This window comes from Mus caroli, unplaced genomic scaffold, assembly GCF_978045245.1.
Source record: "Mus caroli unplaced genomic scaffold, Mus_caroli_1 scaffold_2, whole genome shotgun sequence".
NCBI lineage: Eukaryota > Metazoa > Chordata > Mammalia > Rodentia > Muridae > Mus > Mus caroli.
In genome coordinates this window covers 44,786,781-44,805,124 of record NW_028227257.1, presented here as the reverse complement: position 1 = coordinate 44,805,124, position 18,344 = coordinate 44,786,781, and the positions used below count along the sequence as shown (strand labels likewise).

The 18,344-nt window shown below is 41.2% G+C and overlaps 1 protein-coding gene across 2 annotated transcripts in view; it reads left to right on the top strand.

Annotated features, from left to right (window-relative positions):
• Positions 1–18,344, top strand: part of Plcb1 (phospholipase C beta 1) — a 694,761-nt gene that overhangs the window by 345,826 nt on the left and 330,591 nt on the right. The window lies entirely within an intron of this gene.

Sequence of the window (18,344 nt, the reverse complement as noted above, 5' to 3'; positions counted from 1 at the left end):
GTGGGATTGCAAGCTTGTACAACCACTCTGGAAACCAGTCTGGTGGTTCCTCAGAAAATTGGACATAGTACTACCGGAGGATCCAGCAATACCTCTCCTGGGCATATATCCAGAAGATGTCCCAACCAGTAAGAAGGACACATGGTCCACTATGTTCATAGCTTCTTTGTCTTAATGGCAGTGTCCTTCGCTGTGCAGAAGAGTTTCAGTTTCATGGGATCCCATTTATTAGTTGTTAGTGTTAGTGATTAGACTAATGGTGTTCTGTTTAGAGAATCTTTTCTTGTGCCAATAAATCCAAGCCAATGAAACTCTTGCTTCTGCCAAGTTTAGTGTATCTGGATGTGCATTGAGGTTTGTGTAGAGAGACAACTATTTTAATTTTCATGAATTATTTTAGGTGTATTTTACTCATCTTCAGGAAACATTTGAACAGCAATACTTTCAAGAAACCTCTAAGTGATATTTTCATTGAGTTTGTACGTGTTGGATGTAAGTAGCAAAGGTCCTGGTTTTAAAAATAAAAAAAAAATTTAAAAAGTGTTTGAGATTCTAGGTGGAGAGGAATTCTCCCCTTACCAATCCCCCATCAGGTCTGTTTACTTCCCCTTGACCAGTGCTCATTGTTTTTCAATTGAAAGATTATTATCTGGAACTTATCTATGTATTTGAGTGTATATCTCCTACACTGTTTTATATAAATCATTGCACATTAGCCACGATGCTTCCAGCTGTTTTTAGCCATTCATGCTGCTATTTAGAATATCAATATTTGGCCATTTCAAATAAGGCTATATACAATAACTTTATATCCATACTATTAAGTATGTATTGGACTGGTTTGCAACATTTCTTTAAGGGAGTTATTAATGTCCTTCTTAAAATCCTCTATCATCATCGTAAGAGATTTTAAAACTGAATCTTGCTTTTCCAGTGTGTTGAAGTACCCAGGACTTGCTATGGTGGGAAAATTGTGTTCTGATGATGCCAAGTAACCTTGGTTTCTGTTGCTTATGTTCTTACACTTGCCTCCAGCCATCTGGTTATCTCTTGTGCTACCTGCCCTGACTATGTCTAACTGGAGCCTGTCCTTCCTGTCATCCTGGTTGTAGAATGGCTGCAGAGTTTGCGCTCAAGGTCTGCTCAGGACGCCGACCCAGACAGACCAGAAGGAACCCGTACCACTGGTCTGGTGGAGTTCCTGCATGACTGGGCCCCACCAGTCCCAGTTACTCCTGGTGTAGGGGACAGATGTTGTGTCCTTCTCACCTCTGATCCTCTAATCCTGGGCACACTGGAGTACTTGGGGGTGAAGATACCTCTGGGTGTTGTGGGACTGGCTGCAGAGTTTGCTCCCAAGGTCTGCTCAGGGCACTAGCTCACACAGACTGGCCATCCTGTAATTCTTTCAGACAGGAACATTTATGAGTCAGAGTTGTGACAGTGGGATGACAACCCCATCCTTCACTTGATGTCCTGTTTTCCTGCTGGAGGTGGGCTCTATAAGTTCCCTTTCCCTGCTGTCAGGCATTTCATCTAAGGTCCTTCCATTTGAGTCCTGAGAGTCTCTCATGTCCTAGGTCTCTGGTGCATTCTGAAGGTCCCCCTAACCTCCTATCTCCCGAGGTTACCTATTTCCATTCTTTCTGCTAGCTCCCAGGGCTTCAGTCCTTTTCCCTCAACTAATATCAGATCAGGTACCACTCTGCCCTCCCCACTACCTCTCCCTGTCCACTTACCCCCCCCCTCCATCCATCCACACTTGTGACTGCTTTCTTCACTTTCCCAAGTGAGACTAAGGAGTCCTCAATTGGGCACTTCAGCTTGTTGACCTTTTTGAGTTCTGTAGAATGTATTTTGGGTATTCTGTACTTTTTCCAGGGAGTGGGGATGCTAATATGCACTTATTAGTGAGTACATACCATGCATGTCCTTTTGGATCTGAGTTACCTCACTGGGTATGATATTTTCTAGTTCCATCCATTTGCCTGTAAAACTCAGGATATCCTCATTCTTAATGGCATTGTGTAAGTGAACCACATTTTCTGTATCCATTCTTCTGTTGTGGGACATTTGGGTTGTTTCCAGCTTCTGGCTATCACAAATAAGGCTGCTATGAACACAGTGGAACATGTGCCCCTATGCATGATGGGGTATCTTTTGGATTTATTTCCAACAGTGATATAGCTGGGTCTTCAAGTAGATATATTTCTGATTTTCTGAGGAACCTCCAGATTGGTTGTACCAGTTTGCAATCCCAGCAATGGAGGAGTGTTCCTCTTTCTCCACATCCTCTCCAACATGTGCTGTCACCTGAGGTTTTGATCTTACGCATTCTGATTGGTATAAGGTGAATCTTTTGTTATTAGATCCATTGTTGGGCTCAGAACATTAGGATTTGCTTTTGTTTCTTTCCTTTTTTTTTTTCTTGTATGGTGTGCAACATAAAAATATACTGCTATTTGTCTTAACACATTCTAGTTTATAGACCTATGAGGCCAATTACTTTTTGACATCTCAATGTTTTTGATGAATATCCCTGTCATTGATCCCAGTGCTCTTTGTTCTGAGATCTTGCCATTTTGGATTGTGTACAGAGTAGTGCTTTAGAGGTGTCAGTGAAAAAAATACTCAACAGAAGTAGTAAGAGAGGGTTTATTTATTTTGACTCAGTGGTTTCTAAGGTTCCAGTGTGTAGACACTGGTTCAGTGTTTCTTGGCCCATTGTAAGACATAACATCGTGGTAGGAATTGTGTGGTAGAGAAAACTGTCACTCAGGGAGGACAGAAAGCAGAGGAAGCGTCATTCAGGAAGAAGCCAGGGTAGGACGTAACCCCAAAGACCTTGCCTAGGTGACCTCCTTCCTCCAGCTTTACCCCACCTCCTGTCTTTAACTATTTCCCAATAATCCACCTTATTATGAGTGCATCAAGTGATTACTCCACTTTCGGGTAGACCCTCTTAGTATAATCATCCCTTGGAATTCTCTCATAGGAACTCTCAGAGGTGCTTGGCCATCTTCTCAGTGCTTTTTAATCCAATCAAGTTGACAGTCCAGATAAGTGATCACAAATGGAACTTCTGCACTTCCTGCCAAGGCCCAATTTCCAATGTAGCTCTGAAATTCTTTTCCAAGGAAATGCTAGAGGCTTACATTTTCCCCCAATGTGAATGAGGCTTGTTAGATTAATCCTGGATGGCAACTAATGATGCCCAGAATTTTATCCAAGTGAATGTAAACTCATATCTTAGCATGTTTACATGTCCTGGTCTTTACTCCTAAAGAAACTAAACGTCTTCAATGTATTCTTGCAGGTGTTTGCTTCTTTGAATTATCTCTTCAGGTGCTTGCCTCTGTTGTTCCTGGGTCTTTCATTGTTTCTTATTTACTTGATTATTTATTTATTACTTAATATTTATTGCTTTGGAGTGAGTGATATATTTGTCAGTGGAATATTTTAAACTTTGAAGTTCTATGCCCACACTCCATAACTGTAAACTTGCCTCAGTAATATAAATATTTAAAACCATGTTTTCTCAACTCCTAGTTTATCCAGGCTAACCTGGTCTGCAGAATGAGTTCTAGAACAGCCAAGGCTACACCTTTTATTGAAAACCAAAAAAAAAAAAAAATGTATTTTGCCTGGGGTGGTGGCACATACCTTTAATCCCAACACTTGCAAAGCAGAGGCCTGTAGATCTTGAAATAGAGGCAAGCCTAGTCTGCAGAGTGAGTTCCAAGGCAGCCAAGGCAACACACAAAAACCCTATCGCAAAAAAACAAACATAAACCAATAAAGTTTATTTCATGAAATGTGTATACTCTAATTAACTTCTAAAAAAAAAAAAGTGTAGTCTGGGGGAGGGGGGCTGGAGAGATGGCTCAGCAGTGAAGAGCACTGGCCACTCTTCCAGAGGACCTGAGTTCAATTCCCAGCATCTACATGGCAGCTCACAACTGTCTTAACTCCTGTTTCAGCTGATCAGATGCCCTCATAAAGTCATACATGCAGGCAAGACACCATTGCACATAAAATAAATAAATAAAATATGTAAATTAATTATGTTTTAAAATGTAGCCTGGTTTCCACTGTTTCTTCTTTGAAATCTATGGCCTTTTTAAAAAGGATGAAATCTTATAACTTTCTTGATGATTGACTTTAATTAAATTCTAATGTCATCAAAGAATATGTTCAGCATGGTATCAGTCACAATTTTCAAATTTGATTAGCTTTGCTAGTTTGCCAAAATTTCTGCAAGTATTCTTATATAATATAAAGTCTCCATTAATTCAAACTTGTAAAGTTGACAATTACGAAATTATAAATGCACTTGTCGCATATCTTTTAGGTTCAACCCATCAATTCTAAACATTTGATTTGTATGTTAGGATAGTGAATGTTCTGATTTCAGATTCAAACGTTTGAGTGTGCTGCTTGCCTGGATGGTTCTTGTGACCCAGATCCAAGTTTCACAGTAGCTTTTATTGATCTTACTTCATTGATTTTTTTTTGTGCATTATTGGGACATTTGATTAGCTGACAGCATGAAAATTAAAAGTCGGTTCTAATATAACAAAATGATCATGGGCCCAAATCAGAAAATTGAAGACCTAAAACGACTTGAGAAAAGAGGGATAGGGTCATGGTCTTTAGCAAAAGGAGAGTGTGGAAATAATGAGTTCAAGTACAGATGTCAGCAAAGCAAAGCACACTTTTAGCAGCTCCTTAAGGAAAGACCATAATTTGTGGCCTTGGCAAGGCATATGAGGGAGCTGTATGTTACAGTAAATTGTCCTGAAGTCCTTACCCACTCTCTCCAGAGTGAAGGGTAATTGTGTTTAATTACCTGTGCTTTGCCTTTGGTTTGAACCTACTAGGTCAAGGAAATTTCTTCTTTTAAGTAAAAATAGCAAGATCCATTGATTTTGATTGGAATATTTTAGTGAAGTATGTGCATGTGCATGGAAACTTCTTGGGCCTAAAGCACCCCTGGTAAGCCATCTCAGGCATTTCTCTATTCAACAAAATATGCACAGAACATTCAAATCAATGCTTAAAGTTTTAGTGATGGTTTTCCCCCATGCCTTTCCTCCCAGTGCATTAAACATTTAATTCTGTCCATCTCAGAAAAGAAAGGAGGAGTAATGAGACAATAAACAATTCATGAAATCTTATAGATTCTTCTCCATTTATATGCATATAGCCTCTATTTAAAGATATGTATCTATTATCTGATATTATATCCAACACAAAATTATTTGCACTCATCTAAGTTTTTAAGATCTGTGATATTTAAAAATGTTTTATATTTGTTTTATTTTTTTTCAAGATCCATTCTTTTTTCTATGTGTATCTGTATGAGTATGTGGGAGGGTGTCTGCACAGGTGCATGTACCCATATGCGTGATAGATGTGCAAGTGCCCACAAAGGCTGAGGTGGATGTCTGATTCTCCATGGGACCAGGAGTTACAGGTGGGCATAGCCACCTGATGTTGACACGAGGAGTTGAGCTTGGGTCCTGTGAAAGAGCAGAATGTAGCATTAACCACTGTGCCACAATATCTATAAGTTGTTTTAAAGCATAAACATTTTGTAGTATAATTTTTATTCCAAAGTTCCTTCAAAATATGAAAATTTTCTAGAAAACTAGAAATGGAAAAATATATAAAGATACATAAAAAATGAATTAAATACAGAAATCTGGTCTATTGGGCTGTGCTTCATAATACCCAAAGCATGATGGGAAAGGTAAAGAATGAAAAAAAAATGTCTAGTCACTATTGGGACATTGAAGTTTTATTTTCTATATTGGTCTAAAATTAGAGTCTTATGTGTCAATGTTTTGTTTTATGAACCACGGTCATGGTGTCTGCATTTTAGAGTATTTCTATCTAAATAAAGCAAAATGAACATTTAAAGGGAAAATGATCTATGGGATTCTTTTTAGCTGTTGAGTTTACCAGCTCCTCAATAACTCTGCCTTATCAGTTACTAAGCCTCCAGGCACCGCCTGATCTTACCCATTACAAGCTAGGTCAGCTGCACCTTCTGGTCGCTAAGCAGCTATAGGGGATGTGGTTGCTTCCTGACCTGCATCTCAAGCCCCCTGCATTTCATGCTAATCTCCCCGACTTCCCAAGGGCTTGCTAGAGCTTTCCTTGTTCTCTTCTTTGTTTACCATGTCAGCTATAAATGTTACCTTCTTTGTCAGCTTTTAGCAGGCATATTTCTGGATGCTAAATATGGTAAAGTTATATGAACTGACTCCAGCATCTCATTAAATAGACATAGATCACCATGAAGCCAGTTGTGGAATTGGGAAAACATGAATGAGAATAAATTAGCATTTAAAAACAAAATTAAAACCCAAAAACTCTATTTCCTTTAATTTTTTTTTTAAATTTGTTCAGAATATACTGGAATGTGAAGATGTGAGATAGAAAGAAGGGGAAGAAGAGACAGTAAATAGACACGTGGTTGGGGGCAGCAGGACTGCAGGGAGAAAGGAGGAAACATGGAAGGCTCGAACAAGGGAATAACTTGGAATGTGCTCTTTGAGAGACATCGTTAGTGGATATGAATGGTCACAGCACTGCCCCTGGACAACAGCCTTATAAAAACTCTGTGTTTAGTTTTATAGCTACCCAGGCTGGGAATTCCTCGGGGCTATAAATTTTGCCCTTCTAGTGCTTCAGAGCGACTATGTGACCCCCACAGCAGGGCTGGTATGCAGAAGGCTGTCTCCTCACAGTGACTGATTGACCCCCCAAAGTTGCATCAAAGCATAGAGGAGCCTTCCACAGCACACAATGAACTTTGTAGAGTTGAAGTTGTAGCCAAGGCAGTCTTGTTTCTGTGTTTCCGGTCAGACAGACGAGCCCCCTCCCCCCTCAGCTTTCCTTCTGTTAGAGGCAACGACTGGTATTCGATACAGAAAGATAACAGTTTTCTTGGTTGTACTGCTGATAAAACCAGCTGCATCTTTGTTTCTCTGTGGAAGAGGTATTTGAAGGATGTTTAGGCAAAAGTATAGAAAAAAGTGAGTTGCTCACATGATAGATGTAGACAGGGATCCAAAGCTGAGTGAGTGTTTCTGGGGTTCATGCCGAAGAATGCACAGCTTCCGCGAACCAGTGTGTGGGCTGTGCTGAGGGAGTGTCTCCCCTGGCTTTCTGATTTTCAGAACGGACCCATGCAAACAGAAGGTCGGTGTCTCCCTGCACATCCTTAAGCCCCTTCTTTTATTATGTACACTAGAGCATTTATTTTCCAGAATGAATTTATTAGAACTGTAACTTTTGTAGCAAATGAGTATGTCCATCCAGAATTTATTTCCAACCATTTTAAAGGAGGGTAGATTGTCCAATTATCATTTAAATTATCCTAATTTGTTATATAGATGAGACATGATTTTATTATACTGTCATTAATTTAAAAAGTTTACTGTAATACAGTGAATACATCCATATCTGCACTTAAATATGTCACTGAGTAGTTCTCATGACTTTTGGGAAAGAAAAATCAGAAGTATATGTCAAAACGCATGCAAATGGCATTCCATTTAACATAGAAATTATGTTTATATGGGTGAAATTTTAATAAAGTTATTATTGAAATTGCTTACAATTGAAATATGTTTCAGTTATAATGATGGAGAAAATAATATAAAAAAGACAGAGAATATTCATTAGTTGGAACATGTTTTTGAGGAAAGACAATTTTGTTACGCTCAGGGCATAATTCACAAAAATCAGTACCCTACAGCTAAGGCTCACCCAGCCCCAAATGTGAAAGGGCAGTTACAATACAGTCATCCCAATCCAAGAATAGATACCCTTTAGGTTCTGACCTAGAAAATTTTTTCCTATAGTTAAACTGGATGTAAATCGTTATATGTATTATGGTTGGTGGCAGATTTGCTGTGAAGATGCGCAGGTGAAACCTCGGATACAGGCTGCTCACTACACGGGCCTTCAAAGACTTTCCCAGGGCAGGTGATAGGACGCTTCATACTTTGTCGTTTCTCCTGCAATTTTCATTTTTTTTCTTGCTGTAATTTTTCTTCTTTGATCATGCATGTTCCAGATGCCAGTAAGCCAAGCCTTACCTTTGGTTATAATTTTCAGGCTATAAAACAGAGGGTCCATGATCAGAGAAAACTACAATGAGGAATGACTACATCACTGATGGCAGGAATGCAGTGATGGTGGCTTTGTGAGACTTTCCTTTTTTTCTAATTTTCACATCTTTGAAAAGCTGTTTCATTCATATATAATTAGTTTGGAGACTATTTTGCTTACTAGAGCTGGCTTGTTTTGAATGTTTTCTTTTTAGTTAATACAAAATAATTGTATATATGTCTCAGGTACACTGTGACACTAGAACACATGGATATAACATAAAACAAATGCCCATAGTTCACTGGCATAGCCATCATCTCAAATGTCTGTGATTTTCTCTCTGTGTGTATATGTCTCTCTCTCTCTCTCTCTCTCTCTCTCTCTCTCTCTCTCTCTCTCTCTCTCTCTCTCTTTCCCTGCCCTGGGAAAGTCTGTGAAGGCCCGTGTAGTGAGCAGCCTGTATCCGAGGCTTCACTACACGGATACAGAGTGAGAGAGAGAGAGAGAGAATATATATATATATATATATATATATATATATATATATTCATATATATATATATATTCTTGAAACTTGCTGACATAGAGGTAAACTATTTTTTACTTTCTAAAAATTTATTTTATGTATATGAGTATGTATATACATATATTTTATGTATATGAGTATGATATCTTCATGCAAACCTGAAGAGAGCATCAGATCCTATTACAGATGGTTGTGAGCCACCATGTGGTTGCTGGGAATTGAAAGCAGAGGCTCTGAAAGGGCCGTGAGTACTCTCACCCATTAAGCCATCTCTCAAGCAGCAGGAACTATTTTTAAAAAGAAAGAAGTTCATGGATTTACAGGATGAAATGTGCACTCCACACTTACACACACCGTAGGAGAATTTTGTGGGTTTGTTTTGCAGTTCTGAAGTCTGTCTTCCTGTTTATGTAGTTAACTCCTCCATTGCTATTATTTTCATTAATAATCAGCAGAGATGGCTAAGTAGCAATTCACCTCCAAATCTTATAGCTTGGCTGAGCTCTTCTTTGGAGTCTCCCACATGATTGCAGTGAGGTGGTTGTTGCAACTAAAGTACTCTACAAGGTTTAGCAGAGGGAGGCATCCCACATGATCTCCCCTTCTGTGTCTGGTGTTTCTGTGCCCTTGACAAAACCTCTTGGAATGGCAGAATAGCCTGAACATCCAGTATGACAAATCAGTACTCCAAGAAGGAAGGCATCTGGAATTGGGAGAACATCTCCTTCATCACATTCAAGGGGTTGGCAGAGTCCTTCTGTCTGTGACAATGTCAAGCAATGCAGAGAGAAAGACCTAGTGATAGCCTTCTTCAAACAGGAACATTTGAATTTTATGTTGACTCTAATAGAGGGATGTGTCTGCTAGGTAGAGTAGGCATAATTTTAGAAATACATACATGATGTAATTCCCTTCCTTTATAAACAGTTATGCACAGAAGCAACCACATCATCACTAACACCAAGAGTACAAAACTCTGACCTTATCTTTCTTTAAGTAAGAGAGAAGTTGCTTAAGAGGTTTTAGAACTGGCAATTACTTCAGTGGCTATCAAACTTCCATGTCTGTTTCTCACTAGGCTTAAATGGTCTTCATTCTGCAACACCATTGCCTCGGCAGTGCCAAACACAGCCATCTCCATAACGTTCACCATGTACCTTATCATTTCTCACATCAGCCGTATCAGTACTATTAGACTATGTTATATAGAAAAAACATCTTCAGTGTTTTTCAAGTCTTTAGAAAGAAAAACATACAGTTTTATGGAAGAGGCCACAAATCCCCATACCTACAAATGTTTACTCTTACAGCAGCATAAGGAATCTTAATAATGATGCAGATCTAGGCACACATGGTGACTTCCTGTGGAACTGAATTACATTCTCAGAAAACTGGATCTAACATATTCATACCTATGGTAGGCAGTTATAGAACAGCTGGATCAGAAACAAGTATGGATAATAACCAACTGGAGGACTCAAGGGCTCAGTGGTAGCATATGGCCATTTAAAGTGCACTGTAGACAGACCACTCTGGTGCTGGGACCACCAGTTATTTTTTTCTGTCATGGAAATCAATCTGCATAGAGAATGGAACATGGATAGAAGATTTCAGTTTACTATTAAGAGTAATTTTGAGTAATATTCATAATTTGAGGGAAATTACTAACATTTGAATCAGAATTTAAATAAGATATTAACTGCTTCCTGCTGAAGTCAAGTGCCCAAAGCTCAGGTATTCATCATTTTAGGATCAGAGTGATTATAGAGAAGCCAGGGAAGCAAAGGAAACAGAACTCTCTAGTGTGCCCCCAAGCCAGCATCATTTAGTCATGACTGCTGACCAGGGCTCCCTGTCCACCATGCTTCTTTGCTAGCCAACTAAAGTCTGACTCATGTCTAAGTTTAAAACTGAATATTCTGTTTGCATTGTAGTATCAACATTCTGTGGATTCAGTTAATCTTGTAAGTAATAAACAAAGAGTCAGGGAAATTAAAATATGTGCACACTCTAAAACCAAATTATTTGCAGTGATTCTCACAAAAGAATGTGCTCAAAAAGGGTTATGCCACAATGGCTACAACTCACCCAAGACCCAACATTACTTTCCTTTTTCCCTGTGGTGCTCCCTTGATGCATCACTCTTCACTATCAAAGATGTCAAACAGTCCTCACTTTTGCCATCAGACTGTGACAGTGCAAGTGTGGGACCTGCCAATGGGATAACGGATGGAGAGGTTCTGTTAAACTTTCCATCCTTGACTTTATTTTCATAACTAAATTTTAATCAATCATCTCATCAGATATTTTCATCCTACCTTTTATTCTATCACAGCCACAGCAGAGATGGAATTTAAGGTAACCAAAAGTTCCCATAGTCTTTGATTCTCATGACCATTTGCAAGACTACAGGGTACTGATAAATGAGAAGACTGGAGAAAAGAATTTAAAACTCTTGGTCTCTGATATTTGAAAAACAATTTTAGTGACGATATTGCTGATGCTGGGGATATAGAATTTAAAAGGAGTAACAGGTTAAGATTCCTCCCTTAGAGGACAAGGAGTAAGAAATGAGTTTGCTATTTGACTATTGTATCCCATAACACTTACAACAATGTTTATTATAAAAAGGTCTTCCTTCCTCTCTCCCTCTTCCTCCTTCAAACTCCCTTCTTTATCCATTTTTTTTACTTTCTTTTATTTAAATGTCAATGCAGCATGAATGCTATCAGAATTTATCAGAAGGAGAAACATTCAATGCTTAGTTTACTGGGCTTTGAACAAGAGTCTTTCTATACCATAAAAGCACTCCTGAGCCTGGAAGACACATCTGTCCTCTCACTCTTTCTTGATTCATTTTCATTAGCCCAATGGTTGACAAGAATAAGAATTAATGAGTAATAGGTTACAACAAAAACAACTGGTTCAGTTGCCCAAAAAGCAGTGGCACATGTTTGGAGAGGTGTTTGCAGTCACCATCACAAAGGTGGCACAGTGTGTCCGTCATTGAGACATGGCACAGTAACCCAAACAGATGGTGTTTTATGCTTCTAGGCATCAGTTTAAGCACAAATTGAAAAAGATAAATGAAGTGTGCTTGAGTTTTCCTCTCAGGGCAGTAGTCACATTGCTTAGGAGTAGGAGTTGATTTTTAAGAAAAGGTCCCTAGCCCATGTTATAGTCCAGAAAAGAAGGCTTGAAGCTCGGCCTGAAAGGGCTCTTTTGTGCAGATTCTGGTCCTGGAGAATGAGCTATGACTTGACATTCCCTCACTTTCTCCACAGCCATGCTGTCTAGAAGGTGGAGGGGACGCCCTACCTTCTAGCGTTTTGATGTGGAGAGACTTTTCTGAAAACATCCTGCCTCTCTTTGGTAGCACTCCAGAGTTTTCCCGAGGCCCACAGGTGGCTGAAACCCCACTCTGCCGTAAATCACGACATGGAACACTTCCTGTGTAATTTAGAAAACAGAAAAGCAAAGACCTTGTCAGCTAGCAGTCAGAAGCCCATTCTGTCTGAAAAGCCTGCCCCTTGTCCCTGTCCGCCTCAACATGCCCTTTCACACAAATCATCCTGGCAATTTATTTGCAGCAGCCACACACAACTGACGCCCTCCCAGTCTTTCACATTACTTGATGTCTTAAACTTCCTTTCAAATGTTTCCAAACCACCAGAGTACCTCTTCACAGACTCCCAGTGACGCAATGCGGGGTTGAGGTTGTGTCCAATATAGCTAATGATCAGAATCATTCCCACCTGCTCCGCGTTGTTGACATCCAGTGAATAAAGGCAACGTTGTTACTCCTACCACAGAGCCAGTGAAGTTAGGACTTGGTTTTGACTGAGAAATTCTCACCTTCTGCTGGGCTCTTCTAAGCCAATGACTTAGAGCGCTCCTGCCCCGTGTTTATTTATTTTAATAATTTTTCCGCCACTCCCAATGAAGTGTAACTTTTTTTTTATTATTGCAACATTGATGTGTGGCATATGCCCTAACATGGGGACAGAAATGTATACATAAATATCCTTTCAAGGATTCGAGGAGGGGAAGCCACTGTCATGTCTCCCACTGCCACTTCTATGTGCAGCTCTGAGGGTCTTATTCTGGCCTCGAATGGTTAAGCACTAGGAGATACTTCATGATAACATGTACATGGGACAGAACCGCATGCCACGTTTGCATTGTGTTCACAGCAAAAGCTCCATGCTCATCATCTCTCTTATTGTATAAAGGAGCCTGATGCTTGGGCGTCTGACCATAGAAGTCACTGAGCAAAGGAGAGATGGAAGAATGATGTGTGGCTTGCTGGATCTGGCCTCCTCCTCCTTGGGGAGTGTATGGTTTAACTTTCTTTTGAAAGACATGTTGACTTTTGAGTATTTGCCAAGTAAAACGGCTAACTCGTTCCACAATTCACTGAATGGCACACTAAAGGAAGGATGAATGCGCCAGTGCTCACCTTCAGTGTCCCAACCCAGATGCCACAATAAGCTTCGAGCTTTAGCTTTCCCTGCAAATTTCTCCCTTTCGCATTTGCATATGATTTGGAAATGGTAATACAATTTGGAGCAAGCGAAGAGGAATGAGGTGGCTTCGGCTCACACAGAGCACAGATGTGACTTCATTTCCCAGCTGTGAGTAATTTTCCTCCCAATCAGAGGTAGAACTGTGAAAAGACTGAGACCTTCTATGTGAGCAGGATCCCAGAGTGCTTCTTCAATTCACAGGGCCATTTGTTTCACTCATACAGCAGCCTCAGAGGGCATGCTTCTCTCTCTCTCTGCCAGGCTGTGTGCTCTCCAAATAGCCAAGGAAATGGCCTGGAAAAGAATATGTCTCTGGACACCTGTGTTTCCATGACCCATCCTTTCAAAGATTTGAACTTGGAGATGATACCATCCCTTAGTGCCCTGGGCACCTAATATCCCTTACCTATGGAGAAAGGGCAGAACTCTAAGCTCCGGCCAGCAAGACGTAAAGGCAGAGGTCAGCGGAAAGCTTGATAGTAAGCTGGCAAAACAGACAGGCATTTGGGATTCTTTTAAGCAGTATGTGTCTTGCCCTCTTGTTCTCCCTCAGTAACTGCCCACTCTTGACGGAGGTCTCACTGACTGTTCTGTGGGTGTCTTTGTGATCCTACATGGCTTTGAATATGACCAAGGAGCTTCCCCACCCCCACCCCTTTTTTTATAATAACTCCCAACACCCAACTGTTCTGAAAACACATTTTCTGAAGCCATGTGCATGGCTTTTACTCAGAGATCGCTGAGAACAGGGAGAGGAAGTCAGGGGGTCGCTTTTAAGAAAAAGGAAAGAGCTTTCATGTTGTGCGCACAGTTGCTTTCACTTTTCAACTGCTTTGGGGAACACTAATTTTTTTCTGATTCAGGTGAATTTACTGAGTAATATGCTTTTAAGCCACAGTGGACCTTAGAGGTGATTTTTAGAACTGTTGGTACAAGTCAGGAAAACTGAGGCTCGGAGAAGTTCATTGACTTCTTTAGGTTGTCTCTACAGTTCAGACACCAAAAATAAAAAAATTATCTAGCAAGCCATGAGATGTTTCCTATGGGGCAAGTGGAACCATGTTACCAGACAAAAACTGGAAAGGTTGAACAGGTTTTGAAACCCTGATATTCTCATATCTGAGACCAGTAGGCCTTTCATCTGCTCCTGACCCAGTCCCTGTCCTGGAACACATGACCACAGTGCCCCACATGAAGATAGTGACCACTAGTCAAGTAGCACAGAGTTCTCCATGCCAATGAGGTCTCTAGATGGGCTGGTCAGGAGGTTTTAGCCAATAAGCTTCCCTTCCCAGACATTCCTTTCTGTAAAAGGTATTTAATCTCTGGTCCACTCTGAATAAGAGGTATGCACACACTTTCCACAATAAACAATAAATAAACAATATGGGCAAGCAAGGACTGTCTCTCTCATCAAGAAGCACCATGAGGGCAAGGCTTTGTCATACAGATCCACACGGTCTAAGTCTCTTCTCAGAAGGCCCCTCTGCCCCTGGGATACTGCCCCCTCCAAGCTAAGTGAGATTCCTGACCCAACCCCAGGCTAGCCACTGGTTCCCACAGGACCCCATTCAGATCCCAGCCTGAACTGGACACCCAGGAGTTTGGGAACCTTGCCTCCTCTGCCTGCCTCATTTCTCACCCAGGCTAGCTCCCCCTTCTTAGACTAGGTTTGTAGTGTAACGCCTTCTATTTTCTCTGTGCAAGTGGAGTTCACACACTCAAGCAGCGAGATGGAAAATGGAACCACAGTTTCCCTTTATTTAAATAAAAAACACATCCATTTATTTATTTTGAATTGTTCATTGAACAGCTACTATGTAGCTGACAGGACCCAGGCACTGAGAATACAAAGAAACAAAGATATAAACAGAAAAACAGATATCAAAGCTCTGTTCTTACTTATATATAAATTCTCTAGTCACTTACCAGTAAATACATCGATATATTCTAGCAGTTGGTTGGAAATGCAGAATTTTACACCTTAATCTAGACCTATTAAATCAAAATACCCTTTTAGACCACATCCTCTGGGGTCTCTACACATGTTAGAATACGTACAGAAAACTAATTTTTAAAGGGAAATTAGTATGTGCAGACCCACAGCACTGCAAAAATATGTAAGGAAGGTAGGGTACCTGGAGAGGTTGTGGGGGAGAATACATGGATATGAATTAGAGGAGCTGGGTCTATGATAACATGAGAGACACATTAGTATAGACCATGAGGGCTCTGGAGCCATTTGAAGCATGTGCACTCTCACTCCAAGTGAGAAGGAAGGCCCAAAGAGTAGGCAGAGCACATACTTGTATGTTGTAAATGGTGGACATAAGTGGAACAATGAAAGGGGGTAGAAACACTGGCGCTACAAAGCACAAAGGATGTTAGGTGAGAAGAATACTGTGATGTCACTGTGGTCTGCAATGGGTCCATTCTAGCATACTCAAATGTCCTATGAAGAAGGAAAATTTGGGATCACAAATACAGGTAAAGGAGAAATTTAATTTAGCCACCGATGGTGCCAGTAGTCGAAGCTTCTTGGGAGGTGGAGGCTGGAAGAGCATTGCAACACAGGTGCCCCAGGGAACTCTGGGAAACACAGCAAGCTCCATCTCCACACCTAGAGCATGGGAGAACAAGCATTTCAAGGAAGACTTATTGAGATGAAACCTCTTTCCAAGCTACAGAACGCAGATGGATTACCTAGCCCCACAGAAGTGTGGGCACGTGCAGAAGAAGGGTGGGAAATTCAGACTGATGGGAAAATGAAACTGCCTGTGACCACGCTCATCACACATTCTACTCCTGCCTCCACTTCTACTCCCTGCTTCATGGCCTGGACAGTCATTGTCCTTCTAGCAGACCACGCTTCCACCGTGCAAGGGCAGGGGCAAGGATAAATTAAGAGCCAGGAACGTGCTTGGAAAATTAGAAGTCACAGTGTACCTGTGACAACTGCTAAAGTTGCCTTTTCTGAGTGGCATGGAAAGTAGCCAGATGAAGAAGCTGAGAAGGGCTGTGGTATTTTGGTATTAGAGCATCACACCACCACCGAGACAAGCACAGTTGTTGGGATTTCTGGCTAATTTTGTTTGTCTCAAGTGCTGAAGTATTTCTGAGACAGGCTTGGCACTTCTACTCTAGATAGAGCCACCTTTTCAATAAAAGGCAAAATGAGGGGAGACAAAAATGTCTGGGTGTATGCATTAACAGTGCAAGTCTCAAACTAGATCTGATGGGTATGTTTACAAACAGTAACTCTTATTTTTTTATATATATATGTGTGTGTGGTATTTCTGTGTATATGCCTGCGTGTGTGTGTGTGTGTGTGTTGCTTCTTTGTGTTTGTGTGGTTGTATGCATGTATGTGTAATACGTCTGTGTGTATGCATGTTCATATGTTTATGGGTGGGATGTGTGGCACTCTCCTCTGAATTGAACCATCCTGGAAGGAAGTTCATCATGGGAAGTCCTCAGAGCTAGAGGTGCCTCGGGTGTTAAGAGCACTTGCTGGCCTTCCAGAGGACCTGAGTTCAGTTCCAACTATTCACAGTGGGCAGTTCACAACTGCCCATAACTGCAGTACCAGGAGATCTTTCCTCCTTGAGCTGAACATACATAGCACACACACGAACACACATGCACACACACATACTCATATGCACACATGTGTGCCCATAAATAAAAACAAAACAAACAAACAAAAAACCCAGAGAGTTACAAAAGGAAATAAGGAAATGAACAATTCAAAAGTCTCAGGAAGTTACTATCACTTGAACAAGGCCCTTGCTTCCTCACAAGCAGTGAGGGCTGCTGAGGAGACTGTGCTATGGAGCTGCCTTCATGGTCATGTGCTTGTGGAGGTTTGAGGCTGATGTCAAGAGTTTTTCTTGGTAATTCTTCACCTTATTCACTGAGGCAGGGTCTGTCAGTTGAGGCTCACGGGTCATCAGGAAAGCTGTTCTCACTTGGTGTCTTGCTCTGGGAGCACATCTCCACATTCTGAGCACCGGAGTTACAGGTGGGCCAGTGCTCCACTCAGCATTTGCGTGGATGATCTGAACTCTGGTCCTTCTACCTGCTGCCTACTGGCAAGTCTTCATCTGCTGCGCCTTCTCCCTCACCCCATAGTATTTTCTTCAGGGTCTTGGTTGTTAAATAAAATGATAGTATAAAAGATGTGTATGTCAGAAAGGAAGGGAGGAAGGAAGGAAGGAAGGAAGGAAGGAAGGGAGGGAGGGAGGGAGGGAGGGAGGGAGGGAGGGAGGGAGGGAGGGAGGGCTCCTAATTGAAAAGCCCTATAGTTTTTGAGGAAAAGGGATTTTGGAAATGGAGTAGTTGATAATTTTTCCCCCAAAGAAGTCTTACTTCTTAGGAATAGTTATGAGTGACAACGTGGTGTTTTTAAGGAATGCCAAGTAGTGAGAAGGCTAAGAAGGGCCTCAGTCGTGAAAGAGCAGACTGACTACTTCATGGGACAGGAGCACACACAAGAAACCCTTGGCTGCCTGGGCTGGCCAGTTTGTCCAGGAGAGACCCAATATCTGGGCTCTAGAGTGGTATAGAGAAGGTAGTAGGTAACGTGAGGACAAGACCATGGAAGCCTTTCCATGCCGTCTTTCTTGGATGACACTAGACTCCCCTGAAAGTTTCTCAGCAGGAGTGCGGAATGACTCAGAATGTGTCATGGAAGATGAGTTTGGCAGCTCTTGGCTATGCAGTCATGTTCAGAGAGGCTGGGCTAGGAGAGAGATCATTTGTAAACAACTACCATGGCTGAAAAATGGGGAATTAATTCTTCAACTACTATATATGTAGTGATTGACAGGGTACACCAGCATAACCAACAGTGGTATCAAATCATGGCAGTTAGACTCAGGGAAATGAACAGAAGAGTCAAAGATGGCTCAGATTTCCAGACAAAATGAAAAGCCGTGGAAGAGTCTATTTAGTTAAAGTGACACACTCCCCACATAAGGAAACATGAGTTGTAGTAATGTAGGCCCAGAACAGAGTTCTCCACACTATTGAGGTAACTAGAGGCCCTGAGGGCTTAGTCAATAAGCTTCCCTTCCCAGACATTCCACCTTGAAGAAGGTATTTAATCTCAGGTCCACTCTGAGAAGTTGGTACAGTAAGGTATGCATCCATTTTCCACCATGAACAGT